The following is an 8,165-nucleotide window of genomic DNA, read 5'->3' as shown; positions in this document are numbered from 1 at the left end:
GGTCTTTTTGCTTCAGTATGTCCCGGCGGGAGGTCCCCAAAACCTTGTTCGGCTTGCTCGGTGGACCTCCCACTTCCACCATTTATACTCCACCGCGATCGTGGTATGAGCCTCGGCGCCCTCCACGTTCTTAAGGGCTTACGCCAAATCGGCCTCGGCACAGGCCGGTTGGCCACAATTCATATCTCTCTTCATCGAGGATTCTTTGGACTTGGTGGCCAACACGGCTCGGCCCTTGAGAATGTCATTGGCCCCGACCGCGTCTACTCGAATTTGGTTTTGAGCTCGTCGCATATCCGGCCCTATCTCGGTTTTTCGGTCGAATACCCTCAACTTGTTCTTATACTTCGCATTCTCGATTCAAGTAGTTTATGCCTCTCGACCGTGTTCACGACATCGGTCTTGACCGAGTCAAGCTCCCCTCCTCGGTTGAGAGATAGTGGCTTCGAGTTCGTCGAGCCCCTCGAAGAAAATGAGCATTATCTTGGCTACCGACCTTGTACGCTTCGAGAAGCTTCGGTTCTTTTAACCATTTCAGCCAACTCATCGTTCAACCGAAGTTTTCGCCCGCACTGCTTCGAGCTCGGGTTGAAGGTTGGAAAGTGCATTTGCTCGGTTCAATCGATCCTCTTTCACTTGCAAAGGTCTTTTGGAATTTCTCCATTTCCGACCCACGGGCATCCGGCCGGCCCATAAGGTCGTCAACTCTTCTTGCTGAGCACGGATGAAGGCCTCGTTGACAAATACCACACTCTGTAAAAGAAATGAGAAGTTAAACTTGGATAAACAAGAAGCCAAAATTCATGTTGAATCATGGAAGGATCGGTCGATAAGCTTACTCGGTTACTGCGTGCATGCCCTCGTTAATAAGACAACGCTGGGAACTGGGTCATCTTTCGCTTTGTCCGAGTGCGAGATGAGGGCCTCGGATGGCTTGCATTCCCGCGGGACGAGACAAGAAGCTACAATCCTCGGGGAACGATAATCGTGGCCGACCTTGTCCTCCTACGGTTCCCGTTCGGGGCCGGAAAGATGTGTACAAGGCTTTCCCTTGAACCAGTCTAGGTGGACCGGTTAGCTACCCTCGTGACTTGTGGGACCGGAGATGTCCGGCCGGCCGCTTCCGGTTGCGAGTGGGGTATTCGAGAATATGTCATCGAGGTTATCTAACCGGTGCGGAGAAGTTGGAAGTGGCCCCGGCGGCTCGATAGAGACGGTACCTGTGGATGTTGCGGTCGGGTCATCATCGGCGATGGCCGACCGGCATCCATTGGAGCCTCGATCTCGGATAGGCTCGAGTTTTTGTTCGGCCTCGGCGATGACGAGCCCGAATCTTCTAGTCCTTTGCAAGGGGGTCTCCTCAGATGAAGCATCACCTAAAATGTCAACATATTCAATTGACCTTAGAAGAGTCGGGTGAAGAACTTCTTCCCCACCTGTGTGCAAAGCCGGAGCTGACGGTCCTTCCCCGGCTGAAGGAAATGACGGAGTGGTGGTTTCCTCCTCCGGAACTGAAGCGACAAAGGGTGTCACACTGACCCTTCGAACAAGGAAATTGGGCTCCGTTTCGTCCCTTAGAGTCCGAACGACGTTTCTTGCCCTCTTCTTCGGTTTCTGCCCTTTGTTTGCGGGCTTTCTCCACCTTTTATTGCCAGCAGCAATAATACGAGATGTCTCTGTTGAATCAAATTCAGGTACTGGCACAGCTGGTTCGGCTACTGGCTCTGATCTTGGCTCCACCGAGCCCCTGGGTAAACACGCCCCCCCCCCCCCCCCTACCGAAGAGGTTATTTTTTTTTTTTAAAAAGAAAAAAAGAGGGGTAGAAGAGACGATATATTCGACTCAAACAGCATTACCCTGGTTTTGAGCAACCCGTCGGGCGTGGATGTTCCGTGTCGTGCTTCACGTGGTATGTTGGTTGAGGAGTGCCCCAACCCGTTCATTCATGTTCCGGACGCCGGAGGTATCCGTACTATGGCCGATATAAAAGCGGAGAAAGAAATCGTATTAATTCAAGGGAGCGAGTGTTTGACAAAGCATCAAAGGATAGTTAAAGGAGGAACTGAGAAACTTACTATTATCGTTCCACCTCTCCGGGAAGGGCATATAGTCGGCCAGAATAATGTCCACGGTCTTCACCCGGACGTAGCGTTCTAACCAACCTCGGTCTCTGTCTTCGTCCATCTTCGAAAAGATCGGGTTTCGGCCTTGCTTGGCGAGCTTTATCACACCTCCTCGGAACAACTTCGGAGAATACAAACGGATGAAGTGTGTCATTATAAATTCTTATTTATTTATCGGCCAACATCCCAGGAGGCGAAGCCATGGATCCCTCGGTGATCGGACAATTTGGGCCAAGGTCACGTTGTATGTCCGACACGTATCTAAAATAATCGGGTCGATTGGGGTTGAGCTTCGAGGTGAAGGGATAGGTGTAAACATACAAGAAGCCTTCCTATGATCGGTGATGGACTCGTCGGGACCGGGGCGAACACCACACCGGACGGTTATCCCGTCGCAATCGGCCGGACCTCGGTCAAATTTATCCTCGGTAATGGACGAAGGATATCGCCACATCGAACCCTCTACAAAGAACCGGAGAAGGCTTCTGACTTCAAATTCTTTGTTGTAGTTGGGTTTGGATGGGACTATGTCTATAGTAATGGGCTCAACGATGGTTTTTTCTCTTGGGTTGTGAAGTTGGCTCGACTCCGGAGAAGAAACCGAGGAACATCACCGAGAGGTGGTTTCGATGTTGGCGGACGTTAGGAAGATTTGGAAAAGTTAGTGGTCGATAATGGAAAAAGGAGATTTAGTGAATTCGATAAGAGAGAAGGAATAATAAAAAAAAGAAAGAGAAGCGAGTTGAAAGAAAAAATTCAAAATGGCAAAGTGAGAGAAGAAACAAAGCGGCACTTTCAATTGAAAAATAGAGATGAAGAAGTTGACAAAGTTGGTTTTTTTTACAATCAATATAAGCAAGGAAAGATTGAGCGATGAGAACACTTAAGCCGAAACCAGCAGAAAATATGGTTGAAAGTGATAAGGAAAGGGAGAAGAAGTAAGAAAGTGAGAGAGGTGAAAATGGTGAAATGAATGAGGGAGTGGCCTTATATAGTTGTGGTAAATGTAGCGGTTGCAGAGGTTAGCTAACCGGGAGGTGCCACGTGTCCCACAATTAATGAGACATGATTTGAAACGACGTGCGTTACGGCGGTTACCGAAGTCAGCCGTTCGGGATGAGACACGTGGCTGATGGCAGAAGGACGTGACATAACTGTTCCCACCAAAACAAAAAGATAAGAACGAGCTTATGGAACCGCCGGTTTGGTGACTCATCAACTTCCCGTTACTCCGGTAAAACTACGGTCGGGAAGTGTGGGGACCATACGTATACGGTAAAAATCGATGTATGCAAGACCGGTGAGATCGCAGGACCGGGGATAAGACGAGACAAACGTGAGTACCAAGTCTTTCCTTCGGATCGGTGGAATGGTGCACCATTGCGGTCGATCCGGAGAAAAGTAAAGCAAATCTGTTTGGTCCGGTATCTCGAGGGGACCAAACTCCGGCTTCTGGCGCCCGATCCGGTTTCTCAGCTAATTCCACTCGATCGTGGCCGTTAGTCCGATTTCTCCTGACCGAGTTGATCGTGGCCGTTAGTCCGATTAATCGAGTTACAAAATTGCCACGCGTCAAGACCGTTCGTCACGTTGTATCGACACAACCGCTGCCGGTGTTCGACCGTGCCGCCCGACCTTATCCTTTTAGGGGTTTCTTTATTCTAGGGCTTTATGTTGTATGCAAGGCCCGTAAGGCAAAACTATAAATAGGGGGCATTTCCCTACTTTTAAGGGTTGGCTTCTTGAGATCTAGAATATTGTAATAGCAAAAAAGCCATTAAAGCATTGTCTTTCTTTCTCTTTAGTCCGAATCTGTGGAGTTGTGATCTTTTATTCGATATCATATTAGCTTTAATCATCAACGTTTACATCTTAGCTCAAGTTGTTGATACATATATTCATATACATATTCTTACCTTTCACACGAGTTCATATGCGTTCCATATTAGCCAAATATAGATTGAAATTGATCCACATATCGTACACCTCACTTACAAATTCAATTGATTACTTAAAACCGGGGTAAATAAAGAAACCGTGTTAAAATAGGGGCAGTGAAGTCCCTCCTCGATACGTTCGATAAATCAAGATTCTTTGTATTAATAGTACTATTATTCAAAGGATGAATAGATCGACTGATAGGAAGACTTTCTTCCCAACTAGATCCGTCCACAGAACTAGCGGCTAGCTCGCACAGCAAACCCCGCTTCCTTTCCACCACTTTTTCTTTTCTTGTTCGAATCCTCGAAGTCTCTTTGATTTACTTGTTACTACGTTGATTTATTGTTACCCAGCGTCTTCTTATTGTTTGCTGCGATCGCCTATCAATTCTACTGTTTGCAAATTTTGCGGTGTTGTGCTTCATGGGCAGATTTGACCTCTACTTCTTGATGTTTTCCAAGACTTGATTTTGGAGCTTGCACTTTAATAGTTTGAGAAAGTTTACATATACATATCTGCTTTACTTTCTAATCGCGCATTAATTGGTTAAGTATGTAACGACTGTGATTGAAAAAATGCCAATTTTTGCACTACCAAAAGCAATTTGACCTCTACTTCGTTTGGATTTGGTCAATAACTTTATTCGGAGCTTGCCCTTTCAGTTTGAGGAAGTTTAATGTATCCATTCTATATTTTTTTTTGCAGGATTTTTTCACCCAATGCTTCAAGTCAAATCCACCACCCTGGAACTGGAACATCTATTTGTTTCCTTTATGGTGCTTGGGGGGTTGTTGTTAGATATGGGATTCTTTTCCCTATAAGGTTTAGTCTCTTCCATTTCTTTTATTTTTCCTCATTTGAGTCATAATCATAAATCTAACTTTAGTACTACTCTTGTTGTACTATTTCTTTGAGTGCAGTGTTTGTTACCGGATCACGCCTCAGCCTCGCGAGTGATTTTTGAGGCTTCTTGTTTGAGTTTTTAGGGTGAGCATTGTTCCAGCCCGCAGCCCGAAAAACTCTTCCATTTATTTCTGTCCTTTCTATCTCAAGACAGTAGTCAGATATAAGTATATCCATTTAGAGTCATGTGTTATGTTGTAGCTCTTATACTATGACTTGACCAGATTCTTGGGGTTATATTATATTTCCGCACTTAGTTATTTGTCTATATATCGAGACTGCTTAGTAATCATTTTAATTTTAGCATGATTTTTGTTGAATAAATTGGTAAGGGAATGGTTCGCTCACCAGAGGATGGCGTGGGTGCCCGCTCGACCCTCGAGTTGGGTCGTGACATTAGTCTATCTAAATATACGTGCATCACTCTAGGGCAAACCATATAGAATCAAGCATCATTTTGTTCGTGATCATGTGGAAAATGGTGATTTTGCATTAGAATTTATTGACTCACAAAACCAATTGGCTCATATTTTTACAAAGTCGTTGCTTGAAGAAAGATTTTGTTATCTTAGGGACTGTTGAGGAGTCAATACATTTCAAGGTAAATAATGAAACATCTCTTCCAAAAATATTTTCATATTTGTTTTCCTTATATATAAAGATGTTTTGAAATATTTACTTTCCATGTATAAATGTGTGTTAATGTATTTAAATTTAAGTGCCGATTTATGTTCCGTGTGTACGTACTCTCCCACCACTTCATCGTCATCATTACTCTCTCTTACCCATGACTAAAGTCTTTTCAAGTCATGTCTCTTGATTTTCCCTAGAAAACCTTCCACCTTCTTCCCTTTATATCTCTATGTTAGTCTCTCTCTTCCCTAGAAAACCTCCCCCCCCTATATCCCTATCTCCCTACCCCTCCCCACAAACTCTGAACCCTCTCTGTCTCTCTCTTCTCAGCCAAACCAAAAACCCTCTTCCTTTTCTCTTTGGCCATGGCCAAAGAAAAACACTCCGTCTCTTGCAGTCGCCGGACCAGCAAACACCTGTTGTCTCTGTCTAAGGATCCCGTGTATGTATACTCTGCATCTTCAGAGGAAGAACCTTATGAGTGTGGTAGCGCTGTAATGGGCACTTTTCAAAACCCTAACGAAAATCTCTCAACGAGAACGAAAATCGACTCCTCAGAAGGTTTTGGACCAGAGGACATGCAACTATTCTGGGGTTCCACCGAAAAAGCTAAGTATGCTCCGTTCAAAAGCGCCACATCGCCACTAGAAGGATGATATCTAGACCAGTTAAAGGATCTTCGCTGCAATTTAAGTACATTTTTGAAGAGCAAAAACTGCCTATTTTTTTGGAACTCTATCAAAATGAAATATTTGAGGAGCCAGCGAGAATGTTCTTTGCAAACCTTACGGTTTCTAAGGACAATGGTGAAGTTGAAACCTTTGTAATGGTAACTCGGATCATGTTCAATGAGTATTTGTTCGAAAAGGTTTTTGGGGTAAAATTCACTGGAAAAATTGATTTTATGCAAAATGGCTAGCCTGATAATTTTGAGGTTTCTTTTGAAGAGGCAAGAACTTTTATTTCTGAATCCAAAATCGAACATGTTGAGTTTGGTCCTATGTGTCTCATTTTCAAAACTCGTGTTTTAGCCCACATTGCTTCTACTACCCTTATTCCTCATGTTATATCCCATACTTTTGTACGTTGGATTTGTCGTAAGTTAATTGACATAAGTAAAGGAAAAGATTATGTTTGTGATTATAAGTGTTTATTCTCACTTTAACAAGTGATAGGTAAGTGTCGTGAGGATTAGAGGTCAAACAAATTGAAGAAAACACTTTTCCACAAAGTATGCCGAAGGATAGCGGATTGTAATAGCTCGCACTTTCGGGTTATGATTTGAACAACTCAATGTATATAAGTAGACCTGAGCCACCAAGAACTTGAGTCATATTTAATTGTGCATATCTAGCGCTCGGTGTATAAAAAGATGAAGTCCCGAAATGATTTCCTACTTAAAAGTGTGGCGACGATGATTGGAAATAATATTTTGTGTGTGCCAAAAGGAGTTATGGACTAGTGCTTTATCACATGACCATGATAATAAGTATAGGAAGTGTGGTAAAAGTGATTACTATTTAAGTGAATTGAGATCAATAAACTAATTATGTAAGTAGTGATTAAATATTGGATTTTAGTAGGAGACTAATAAACTAATTAGTGGATTGTGGATAAATGTTATGGTGGACATCCATCCACCCACGTGGCATCAAGTAGTGATGACTAAGTCATATTATCATTCTTGGTGGCATCTTTATGAGTTGAGGGATTTATTACAAAGTGATCTCTAAATGGGATCCACTGTCCACAAATTTTAGATGAGTTCAATTAATTATCTCATCAAAGTGAGATATATCGTTAAAAGGGCATGGAAGCAGCATCATGAAAGGACCAAAACAGTCCAGTATCTTTAAGTTTAGACTCAAAATCATCCTATTTCTTTCACATGGACCATTAATATTCCACTTTCTTTAACAAAATGGTAAAGTTTTAGTCTTTTAACCCTAAGACCATTTGTTTTTTAACAGCCACCACACCACATGCCTGGCGGTTATCTCCAGCAGCTGACATTGCTACCATTGAAGTTATGGCAAGATAAATACTAGCAAAATCACCATAATTTAGGAGCCTAAAAATGCCAAGATAATTCACCTAAGGAATTTGCCGCTACTTCTCCCATGCGGTGCTTCTTGTCATTTCTTTTTTTAAATTAAGGTCTTCATTAATCATTGATGTGCAAAAGTTACATTTGCATTTGACATCCCAAACTTTATACATGATCATTGAGTTGAGACTATCGGTCTTTTATCCTATCGAAAGAAATACAAAAAATGTGGACTGGCGATGCTTCTTGTCATACTTCTTTCTTTCTCTCTTTGCTTCACACTCCACTAATCTGCAGCCATATACGGATTAAAAAAATTGATGCAAACGGCAAGATCGAGAAGTTCTTTAATATAATCGCGAAAGTCGTGCGAGTTCTTAAGAAGATAGAAGTAATTAACTAATTGCAGTGGCCATGTGTTCTGTATACTCTATAATTGGTTTTGTTCTAATGGGTCTATAAATTGGTAAATTGGAAACTCATGATGCTCGCTTTTCTTCCATTTGAAGTGCACCAT

The sequence above is a fragment of the Lycium ferocissimum genome, chromosome 9 (assembly GCF_029784015.1).
Source record: "Lycium ferocissimum isolate CSIRO_LF1 chromosome 9, AGI_CSIRO_Lferr_CH_V1, whole genome shotgun sequence".
NCBI classification, from domain to species: Eukaryota; Viridiplantae; Streptophyta; class Magnoliopsida; order Solanales; family Solanaceae; genus Lycium; species Lycium ferocissimum.
This window is presented reverse-complemented; position numbering follows the sequence as displayed.